The following is a 13,025-nucleotide window of genomic DNA, read 5'->3' on the forward strand; positions in this document are numbered from 1 at the left end:
TTTACATACGATGACAAAATAAACATATTTTCATGAATCAAATAGTTTAATTGAAACTAATTATTTTACATATTACAGCTTATATGTAACTTGTCCTGTTGCAGATAAATTTGGTATTATTTTTTGCATAATTTCACGGAGATGCTCTTTATACGTATATCTGTATTTTGGTTTATAAAGACTCTGAAAATACAACCGTCCATTTCTCTTACAGCGCAGCGACACAAAACGGCGAGCTTCCGCAGGCTTCTATACGGCGGAGTGGGGGAAGGGAGGGCAGCGTAGCGACATGCAACGCTGGCCGGCGCTGGGCGCTCACTGACACATTTGCCGGCCTGTTGAGCGCATCTCGCAGGTACTGACTCTCGCATTCAAATGTTTTCGAACAGTATTCGGAGCGCCGAAATTCAAATTTAAGTATCTTTCTAATTTCTTCCGTTTGTGGCTATCGTGTGACTATGTTATTAGGCAGATAAACAAGAACTTTTTCATTGAGTGATTAAATTTAAGTGTTTTGGTTTATTTTAATTACTTTTGTGTAGGTTTTAAATTCTGTTTTACAAATCACAAAAACGGATTGTTAATTGTACGTGTGATATCTAATTTTGAACTGTGTTTTATGTTTTACTGGCTTTCCAAGAAAAAATACCATTACGTGGAGAAAATTTTGTTTTCTTGGTTAGACGCTAAATTGTAATGCTAAACTGTTTTAGCGGCCTTCGTGTGTTGTGAAACATCGACTAAAATAACAAAGTAAGTACTTCTTATGTTAATAATCTAATAATCTTCTTAATCTATCATTTTATTACACTAAACATATCTTTACATTTTATTTCGTGAAATCTATCATTCTCTACGTAAAAAAATCTCTCGAAAATGTGTTTTTTAAATACATAAAGTATTTTTGTGAAAGCGTAATACGTTTTTTTTTACTAACTTTACCAATAATACACTTAAACTTTTAAAATACTGTTTCCATATGTACATACGTTAATAGGGTTTATAGAGTTTACTTATATTTTACTTGTAATTTATTATAGAAATAAAAGACCAGTGATACTTAAATACGCATTTTTTCCCCCGAAATTCGTAGATTAAAGTATCACTCGTATATTTTTATAATAAATTACAATGAACTTCCTCCGAGGGTTTTTCACTAACGAACTTAAATATTTTACTTGTAAGATAATGTTTTGAATCAGATTTGTAAATTACTACGAAAGATTAATCATATGTTTTCACAGTTTTTCACCAAACTTACATTTCTAAATAGTATAATAAATTATGCATATTTAAGTAAAGTTATTTATCTATAAAACTTCAATCACATTTGTTTATGATGATATACCTATATTTTTTCATATTTTTATACAAATACCGTTCATAAGCCAACCAAGCTTTTTTTGTCATAACTAACTTAAAATCCAAAATTCTGTAGAGGTAGAAACGCATGCCGATTATTACAATTTTTGAATTATTAATTGAATGCTATCACGCCTTGAGATATTTTAGTTTTTTTCATATTCTACTTTCACCAAACTTTGCATCGCTATTTTTTTAAGAAGTTTTTTGACATCTATTCGCTCTACGCGCCCAAATCGCTGCATCCCCGTTTTAAATTTTGTCAGGAATGCCAGACTTTATTTTGCAATCTGCACGTGTCAAATCGTTTCACATATTAGTGGTTTAATTTGGAATACGCAAAATAAGCTCGTTAGCCCTAGTGGTTCGTTTAAATAGGTACTTTTTTTTAATGTTAGAAACTCGTAATTTCTTTTAATTTCTGGTCATTTTATAATTACAGTGCGGCTCGTTTACAAGACCACCGTTGGCGCTTTGCCATTCCATCCAAATTGCCGAATTATGAATGGAAAACAAATACTTTTTTGGCTCATCGACTTGCCAAAATTTTTAACATGACAGAATTTATTAATACTGTTTTTCGGTGTTGGAGCGAAAAATCACGTTATCAACGTAAATTGATTTATTTTCTAGTTGATGGATTTTATCGCCGTAAAAGCTTTTGATTTTGTCAGAGTGACTTTTGTTTGTTTTGATTTCTTTGATTTATTTGTTTTTTTTTTAATTTCAACTATATTTACTTCAAAATCGTATTATCGACATTTAAAAAATAAATAATTTCATTGTTTTTTTTCCTTCAACCTTTTTCTCTTAACCCTTATTAGGACACATCTATTGTTTATTGTGTATGCAGACAATTGGTAGAATCCCATTTTTAATTTGGTAATGTATCCAAAAGAAAACAAGTTTATTGGATTATAATTCTACTTTATTTTTTATAAAATATACAAAGGGTATATTATGACGCGAAACTTGAATGAAACCTGTGTAAAACACCAATGTAGAGTTTCAACAATAATTTTCAAAATAAACCTGTATAAATGAAATCAATATTTTTATAATTATTACATTAATTTTAAAGTCATACCCTTACAAATGTTTTTAAATAATGGAAGGTTTTTCCCCAATATAACCAAAATATTCCTCTAATATACTCAGTATACCCTAATTGAATTTTAATTACGCTACTTATTTTGGCTTGTATGGAAATCCACACTACATAAAATAGCAATTATTTCTAGTATATAAGGAAACTTTGTAAATATTTAAGTTAGTTTGTTTGAAAATGTCCTAACAAGACGAAACGCGTCACAATATACCCTTTGTATATTTTATAAAAAATAAAGTAGAATTATAATCCGATAAACTTGTTTTATTTTGGATACATTACCAAATCACATATATTGTGTTGATTTGTGTCTCGCAAACCTAATAAAATATGTTTCTTTTGTGAAAATAAGCCCATGACATTTGATAAATTAGTGGAAGACTGATCTACCAGTATACATTATTACGACACTCCTGGGGACATAAGGCTTATTATTAATACGAAACATTAGAAAATAAATATCTCAATTCATGTAGTGTACGTATTGTGACGAATAAATCTAGACAGGTACTTCATGATAGAGATGGAGAGGATTTGCTTTGGTTAAAGGTTTTAATGGTTTCATGCTTTACTTGGCTCTTCTGGTCGGTGGATGGGAAAGTTCAGGTGGGTGCTTCGCCCCCCGCAACTTCTTCATCACAGTGTGTACCACTTTGTTTTAGGTGTCTTATAAAGGGTTAAAAATGTATTTGTAATTTTCCGGAATATTTTAATTTTGGGGGGCATTTTCAAATAGCTGTAAATAACAGTACTGGGAAATCGAACTTATTCAATCATTTATTTAACCACGCTCATTTAATCAGAATACTTGTCACACTACAATAGAACAACAACCTAACTTGGTTTGAACGTGTACTAATGAGCTTTGAGTGGTTTTTTTAAACCCATATCATCATCATAATTTCCTTACCGCACCTTTTGGTGCGAAGGGCACTGCATGGGTTCATAAACAATAGCGTTGTCATCGTAATTATTTCTTGTTACCTGAGTAAGATGCAATTTTACACTTCCAAACCTTGAAATATTCCTTTCGAGACCTCTTGCATGGTAGGCAAACGCCCTGATCACAAGGGGGATAAAACTAATAGGTATATCGTATATTATTTATTTACTTGCAAAGTTTATTTTTTATACTTGATTAATAATTTTTAACAGTGCCGCTCTTTGATTTAAACAAACTCTTTTATGAGTTTATGTATAATGTCTATTTTTTTATAATACATTTTTCATATATAAACATGAAGGAAAGTCATTTTTAATTTGCTTCAAGGCTCAGATTATTAATCTTTATACGCCTTTATATTAAAAAAAACTAACAAAAAGACGAAGAAAGAATAAAAAATTTGAATAGGTATCTAATGTAAATCGTTATTCAAATTATAAAAAGAACCTAACTTAATGCCAAAAAAAGTTAAAACAATGGACTTACCGCATTTATCCCAAGTGTGTCACAATTGAATGGATTTATACATAAATAGTTATTATCTTAACTAGAAGCTGAATTACTTAACAACTGATAATCAATTATGATAACTGTTCATAACGAATTAAATTTACTATACAAAACTGTATGAATAACTTAGAGAGATAAGTAAGTTGTTAATCTTAGCCGATAACCGAGCCTGACGCCAGCGAAACAATGCAGACCGTAAATAAGTCATTTATGAACATTTTAAAGTTTGTTATCGAAACAAAATTAATTAAATTGATTTCTTACACTTCTGTATTAGAAATATATAATAACGCCTGTTTTATATTTATGTACGTTGATCACTTAGTATTTTTGTTACTCAAGTTAGCAGTTCACAATAAATGGCCGACCAAGGGTCGGCATACATAAGGTTTGTATGTATGGAAGCAAAGAAAGGAATTGAAAAAACGAGGATTAAAGTAGGCTGAATGTTGTTGAATTGCAATCTCTCGTGTGAATTTTTAGAAAAACTATGTAAGATGGCTACACAAACGTCGAGATCCGTGCCATGTGTAAAACTGAGATAAGCATTATCGACAAAATCAAGAAAGGAGTTCTGCGTTCGTTTGGATATGTATGGCCAATGGACAGTAAAAGAACAGCCAAATTAGATATACGATGCAAATGTTGATGGATGCAAAATACGTGAAAAACCGAGAATGATATGGCACAACCAAATTCAAAAAAATTCTTGAAGATAAACATGTCAAAGTCTGAATAATCGGCATGCGTGCATGAGAATATATATGGATGTAGAGGAAGCGAGGTATGTATGCCAAGACAAACTGATATGGCATTCTCTTCTCTATGCCTACTCCTATGGGGTAATGGTTTGTTTGTTTTTTAATGGTAAAGAAAAATATAGCTGGTACTGTAGACTGCAGGTACAAATTATAAATAAATACATATCCCATTATTTTAATATAATATACAAGTTTCCTTTATTTATACATTCGACAAAAAATGCATTTACAGTTTGACATTATGTAATATATTTAAGACATACCTACATTTTAAGAAAAATAAGCAAAAAGTAAGAAAAATGCGTATTTTTTTCGAGTTGTATATTGTACTAGACAAGGCTGTCTAGAAAGACAATTTCACGTTCATTGTTACAATGATGATAAATTTAGGTACAACTTTTTCTCATTAATTTGATAGTTTTGTAAAAAAATTAGAATAATACTATATATTATGTAAATGTTCGTAAATATTTGTATATTACCGATTTTTAACAACCAACCTTTTTTTAACCACTTGCCAGTTTTTCTATGTCTACCGGTTTCGAGACGTAGCAGTCTCTTCGTCAGGAAACTAATTACACTAACATGCAAATTCCACTGTACTACTTCACCATAGTAGTTGCACAAAAATATAAACCGACGAGCTGATGAGACATGTGCTATGAAAACAACAGGCACCGGGCGCATTTGGTAAGACGCCCAACTAGGAAACTGGCGTCGTCGATTCAACTCTTCCAGTCAGAAGAAAAAACACAAAAACGATTTTTTCAATTGATCCGGGTGATGTGGTGTATTATTTACCTGCTAACACGCACTAAAATAAAAAAAATTGCGGGTTGTTCCTTATAAAAAAAATATATTTAAAAAAGCTATCATCAACGTGCATTGATGATAATTCAAAATATTTAATCCTGTAAGGAAAATAGTTGGAAAAAAAATGGGTAGGTCTTGAAAGGGGGAATACGGATTGACAAGGTATTGGGTGACCATTATTATTATTATTATGGATAACTTATATAGCGCCATTTTCGTAATAAAATACCTCAAGGGCGCTTTACATGGTGATTCTATTGTTAAGTTGATTGAATTGAAGCTTTTAAATTTGTAATTTAATTTTTTTTAAAGTATTTTGTTGTCATGTGCTACGTATCTCATTACAATGGAACATCATATAATAGGCTATGTCGAAAGGTTACTTGATTACTGATTACCAGGACATTATTTTTTAAGCCTTCTAATGTACTTTTTTTCTTCATATAACCTACTTACCTTTAAGCCTTTCATATTTTTATGAAAGATTTTAATTCCTGTATATATTATGTATATTACAAAAGATCATCTCATGGTTGCTTAATAGAAAGGTGGCACACATAAAGAATTTCAGTGCCACAGGAAATTGGACATAAAAATGTTTTCTTACGTGCGGTAAAAATAAGAGCATTTAATTGTACTACGAACTTTCTCCAAAATCTATGGATAAATTATTAAAAACAGTTTTTTTTTAAAACTCTAAAACGTCACAGGTTCTTGTGAAAAATAACCAATCAAATATAGCGTTGTTATATGTTACCATAGATTTCCGATTTCCAGGTAGTAATTTTTTCAACGCATTGTGTATTTTGAAGCTACGGGGTTCTACTTTTATATGTCAGCACAACTCACCGACGACAACTCGTGACGTCACAGGCGCAACAATTTTTAAATTTACGAATCTTAATAAATCATAGCGGTAATAAAACGATGAATTAAAATAGTTTTGTTTGCTTTATTTAATAGTCTATTAACAAATTTAAAAAAAAAAAAAAACTACTGAACTTCTTTATTGGTGACGGATTGTTTTATTCTTACAAGTATCTCTTACATTGATTAATTAGCCCCGATATTTTATTTAATTCAAATAATATAAAAGCGTTTTTGATAATGAATTAATTAAATGTTTATTATACCAGAGAAACCAACTCAATCATATTTGCATTTCTTTTTAATATAAAAAGAAAACTAATTGTATTACAACTATATTTAAGTAAAGGGTCATTAACTGAAAAATCTAATCATATAAGACTACTCACTGAACGATGAAATATTATCATCTGTGTCTAGTATACGAGATTCAGGTATTATACTTGTCACTTAACTTTCTTTTACAATTCATATTGGACATGTTTTCAATAAATCCTTAACACTCCTTGGATTTATTAACAGAAGCACAACAAACTTAAAAATATCAATACCTTTAAAACTTTCTTCTATTCCCTAGTTTGCCCGCACCTAGAGTATTCCTCTTTTATCTGCTCTCCATATTATGATGTTCACATCAAGAATATTGAATCAGTTCAACATCGATTTTTAAGAAAGATAGGCTGGAGGTTGGGCTTATCCAGAAACCAATATACGTATAATGAGTTAGAAACTACCTTAAATATATCTTCTCTTCAAGACCGTCGAAATAAATCCGACCTTTTAGTCGTATTTAAAATTCTCAACTAACTCTTTGATGCGCCTGAACTACTGAGCTCAATAAAATTAACTATCCCAACTAGATATCTCAGACAAAACTTACTCTTTCATACCGATAACCATAGAACTAACTATGGTTTTCATTCCCCTGTGCCCAGAATTCTTAGGCCTGCCAACAAACATACCAGTCTTGATTTTTTTGATAACAAGTTGTCTTCTTTCAAACGATCACCGAATCAAATTAAATTACAAAAACCTCTCTCCCGCTTCCATTCCCACAAAGTTTACTATATACCATTGAGTCTTTCTACTTTTTTTATAAGAATTTTCAATGTATAAATATGTCCTTACAAATGGGCATTGGGCGTTTATATAAATAAATAAATAAAGTTATGTCTAGATATAGTGGTAGAAATTTCTACCACTAAGCCTTGGCATAACTTTTTACCAGATTTATAAGTAAGGTCTATAATAAATAAATGTTTTTTGTAAGTCCCTCCACAAGCACAAGAGCTTAGTCTCTTTTTGGAGTGGCACAACGTAACTAGAATAATATTTATAAAGTTGTCGTGTATAATTGATGAATATTGCGGTGATAAATTTTGTTAACAATATAAAATAAAGTTTTTAAATAACAAATTAAACGTAATCAAACGATTTTTTTGTAGGAGGAAGACCTACTCTTCCACTACCTACAACTTTTCTTTCTACATAAGATGTTTTGAAACTTTATTTTCTCCTCCGGGCTGTATTACAAAAGCATTTATGGGACGTTATTGCATATAAATACATTTTTATACAGAAAAAAAAATTGTGCATATATTTCGAGATTTTCAGGTTAATTGGGCATGTTTGACTTGATATTAATTTGAAATTAATAGCCAGAAAATTACTAATCTCTAACAAAATCACGAAAGCACTGAGCGAGGTGACGAGGAAGAGATAATTATAGATATTTTCTTAATGATATTGAAAAAAACTCGTTGGTTATCACTCTTTTAAAAAGGCCTCTCTTTATATTGATTTCCTGGAAAATAATAACCGTACATGTCTTCGGTTGTTTTCTCCGTTGGGTATTCTGTAGGGGTCGCCTTTCCTTAGGGGGGTGGATCCCGTTATTTGGTGCCGGACATTCGCCATTCGCCCTATTATAAAATATTATTTGGAAAACATTATTTAACACTGCTTTGGTTAAAAATAATTCATAACAATTAAATCTCAGTATCGATTCGAAACAATTATAAGTAAGGTATACTCACAGTGTTCTAATTAGTATTTTATTGCGTAAAATTAAGCGGATGTATTTTATGTTATTCAAACTCCTACCCAGTTGTACCAATTGCAGTAAATCATTGGTTGTATGCTCCTGGGACTATAATATCCGTGAACACCGTGTCGAAAGGCTTGACAATGTAATTGCATCAAATTTACTTGTTCCAGTAAGGCACGACACCAAGCTATACACTATAATACACCGTATCGTACATGTTCGGTCGATATTTAAGCGACAGTGTTTGGGTAGAGTTTAATTGATGTTGGAATTAATGCGAAAAGTATGCTAATCGAGTTAACAATGACTCGAGAAAACGATCAACGCGCTAAATACGGAAAATCCACATTGTGGAGCATTTCTATAAACTCAATTAATTTAAGACACGGGGACTTTCTTAATCTAACTGGTCATTAAAATATATTGTGAACACCACAGCACGTCTTCGATATAAGTAAAAGTTTTTATGGATAGAATGTCTAACTTGGCATATAACAAGCTTTTCATACCTATATAAGTGAAAATTTTAAATTAAAATATATCATAATCAAGGAAATAAAACAAACTAATTTACACCAAATTTTATCCCTAGTTCGTCAAAGTTTTTATTCCAGACGATTATTTAAACAAACAGTTTTTTTATTCTTATTTCTATTTTTTATGCAGTAAATTTTTGTATTTTGACAAATTTCAAAACAATTTTACATCACAGTACCTATTTTTTTTACAATAATCAGAGCATCATGAAAACAGTTGTCAATTAATAACTAAACGATTCGCCAATTTATTGTCCATCCATCGTACCTTAGAGCTACGCTACTCGTCATCAACTAATGCCATTGAGGGTCTTCTTTGCCTGTTCGGCAATGCATGCCATCTAAGGAGCCATTTCATCCATCTTTCGTCATCTATTCTGACAATGTGACCTGCCCATCTCCTTTTGGGCCGTAATTAGTCCAACCGCGTCACGCACCTCTGTTTGGGATACCAATATCCATTGAAATTCTAAATGTAATCTTAGTCTATTTCTACTAGTCTATTTCTGAGTATATCAAATTTTGAGTAAGTATTAGCAAGTATTAAAACATTATGTTTAATCAAATGCTCTTACCACTTTTTAATAAAAAAAACCTATTTATTATGATTCTTTGTTAAATATATTCAATTTTATAAAAACGGTCAATGAAAAGATCAATTTTATGGATTTTAATTACAGGAAGGAAACAACTGCTGGTTCTAATACTCTAGAATGCATCATTGGTAATCAGTGTGTGCAAATATTTTTAATTTTTAAAAGGAATTCTGTATACCAAATAAAATGTTGTCTTACGCGATGTTTTTTAGAACACATACTTATTATTTTACATTGGGCCTGTTAATAAATACAAATATATGATTATTTTTTAAAGATAAAAGAAATATTTGCGTTCTTATGATTTAGCCAGATATTTCATTTTGAGGGCCATTCTCAGCGAGTTGTAAATAACTCACTATAAGAAAATGGAATCAAGTTGGGGTAGAGTGGAATTCGAACCACAGACTTTTGGTCCGTGAGTCTGAGACACAAGCTACATGACCACAACCCGATTTGTTTCGAACAAAAATAATTATTACAGCAAACGATTATTTTTATTTTTTATCGTTAGTGGAATACTAACTACCTTTTTTTCCTTCAAGTCATTTTCAACTTTCCTTAGTAGCATATTTTTAAAATACAATTATTTTATAATTGTTTTTTTTATTGGTTGAGTATGTTTTTTTTATTGTTCATTTTAATACTCTACCCCTTTTTGTTATTTTTTCTTTTCTCTCAAATTACGGTTTTTTCAATAAATATTGTGTGTTATATTGTAATTTGTCAACTGCTGTGACTATAATGTATGTAATATAATTTTGGAAAAGTTTTTTTGAACCGCAAACAAATAAATAAACTATTTCCAATCGCCAGTTAGGTGCATGCAAGATAAGCAGGAATAATATCAGTTGAAAAAAAAGTCTGAACAAGCGTTATAATGCCTCCTTCCCCTAATACTATTCATTATCGCCTATTGAAACTATAGTAAAATAAATCGTAGACATGCGTGGCTAGTGTCGCGGACTCATGGATTAAAAGTCTAAAGTTTAAACCTCTCTCTACCTCAACTTGATTCCTGAAAAATAATTAAAATCCTGAAAAATAAAAACTACCAAAGATTAGTCTACCTCGTTGTGTTGTGGTTGGCGCATTCATCGACCATTCTTTATTGAGGTCCTACGTTTGATTTCTGTTAGGGGGGCGTAAAACATTTATTAAGGTTGTTCTACACGGCAATATTTCATTGATCCTGGACCGACACCATGCCTCCGATGTGACAGTAATGTGTGTGAGTAATAATACGGTGCCATTTGCACCACTGGGCGCGACTAGGAAGAAATGATAACGAATGTTGAAAATGTATATATATTTTTAGTAAAAATCTTCTTAACTTTAAAAATACTGTGATAAAAACTCCCCCTGCAAACAATGATGTAACATTTAGCAAAGGGTGAAATATTCAAAATTACAGGTATTTTAAATATTTTTTTTTTATTTCATATATTCATATATGTATATATTTTACCGTTTTATAATCTTTTTTCTATAGTTTATCAAACTAATCGTGTAATTTAGGCCAAAAATTACCAAACTGTTTTTAAAAAAAATACAGATATAATATTGAGTCTTCAATTATATGTATACTCATGTGACATCATAGCCACAAAAGATTTAACTAAGAAAATTACTGTATACCCATATGAGTATATTTATTGTTCAACACTCCTACATACTTTCTTTAAGTGGCGCCTGAAATCATTAAAAGCATAATAATTCAAATGCGTTTAATTAAATTTGGTTTCATGAACGGCGCCAACGATATATTGATTAAAATATTTATTCACGCTCATTAGATTCAAATACACTTAACCATTATTGAATGATGGTTCAATCCACGGTGTATTGATGTCATCTGGAGATATCCATCAGTGATGATGTGTCATCGTGTTCTCTTGTTGTCAGCTTGGATGACAAATATCAATAAAAGAATTACATATTCACGAACAAAGTGTAATGTATGCAAAAACATTGGCGATCCTTCGACCGTCAATTATCGTCATCACGACTTACACATTATGCCTGGAAAATTTTCATTGTAATGAGCAATGAAAAGGCGATCCTTAATGATGAGCTAATCCAGATATGTATAAAATCAAATTTAAAATTCCAGGTGATGTAGAACGGAGTTTTTACGAACTTTTAATAATCTTATTACTAAAGGGTCAGATATAAGAAATATCGCTTTGGGTTATTATGACGGAAGAAATATTACTGATGATTAAATCTGTTCATTTGATACGGAAGGTAAGATAAATATATACCTACATATAGTGAATGAAATCTAAAATTGAAAATATTCCAATACCTTAAGAAAAAAATGCAAAAACTTATATTAGTAATGGCGAAGAATACATTTTCTGTTTTGCTTTGTACACCTGTTATATTTATTAGAATTGAAAAATCTTTGCACAATCCCGGATACAATAAGTTAAACTGTACTCTTAATGCATTGAAACCACTTCAAAGCAATTAACTTTTCACTGTAATTTATCAAACTTTGGGAATGTTTCGAAACTAGAGTCGCCAGTCTCCATAGAAATTTATATTGGAAGTTTTGGTTCATGGCGCGCCGCGCCGTGACATCTTATATTAATTCTAACAATATAAATACTTATTTGTCAATTCGGAGAAATACTTTGAACTGAACGTACATCGGTTTAAATTGTAATTTTGTAAAATTTATTTAAAGAAAAATATGAGGCAGGATATGGACTGTGTTTGTACATAAAATACCTAGCATAGGCAGCCCGCTAGTTCTTGGGTTTTAATGATTTATTTATTCATTTAAATACCCTGAAATTTTTCGTACTATTTCCATTTAGTCTTATTTGTATAACTTCTACTGGCTGACTTCAGTACCAATCTAAACACACTAGTTAACCTATTACTTCTATTTTTAACTATGATACTTACTAAATCTACGACCACTTTTGTGTCCATGCGGATGAAAAATACAGTTTTCTCTGTGAAATAGAACTAGAACCCGAGACGAGTGTTTTCGAATCGATAACTACTCTCAGGTAAAAATTATAAATAAGGAAATCGAGTGTAGGTTAGTCTGCCCCGTTGTGTACTGTTTGGCGCGTTTGCTTACCATTCTTGAGGTTCTGGATTTGATTCCTGGAAGAGTGGACGTTAAACATTAATTTCAAGGGTTATTTAAACGTCAATATTTCATTCCTCCTGGACTGGCGCCCGAAACACGGGACAGATCATTTTACTTTCTGGTATCAGACAAATAAGTGCCCTATACGTAAATGATTATATTACGATTGAACTTAGTACATTCGAAGATAAGCGTCAACTTGAAAACACGAATCACACAGCTTCACCTGGTCAATTCAAAGACATTCTACGGTAAGCGGATGTTGAGTGGGTGATTGTAAAGTGAGCCTTGAGAGAAGAAAACGATTTGTGTAATAATGTAAACTAGGTAATGTTGGTGAGGGATGTTGAGGTTTTTTGTAGATATTTCTTAA

The 13,025-nt window shown here is 31.1% G+C and overlaps 1 protein-coding gene across 1 annotated transcript in view; it reads left to right on the forward strand.

Annotated features, from left to right (window-relative positions):
* The first annotated feature begins 350 nt into the window (after positions 1 to 350).
* LOC148280048 (uncharacterized) overlaps positions 351 to 13,025 on the forward strand; it is a 69,476-nt gene continuing 56,801 nt past the window's right edge. The window contains exon 1 of the mRNA XM_088228996.1: positions 351 to 753. The gene's annotated coding sequence lies outside the window, so the exon portion shown is untranslated. The remainder of the gene's footprint in view (positions 754 to 13,025) is intronic.

This window comes from Micrasema longulum, unplaced genomic scaffold, assembly GCF_059751315.1.
Source record: "Micrasema longulum isolate JH-2025_06_02 unplaced genomic scaffold, ASM5975131v1 h1tg000625l, whole genome shotgun sequence".
Classification (NCBI taxonomy): Eukaryota; Metazoa; Arthropoda; class Insecta; order Trichoptera; family Brachycentridae; genus Micrasema; species Micrasema longulum.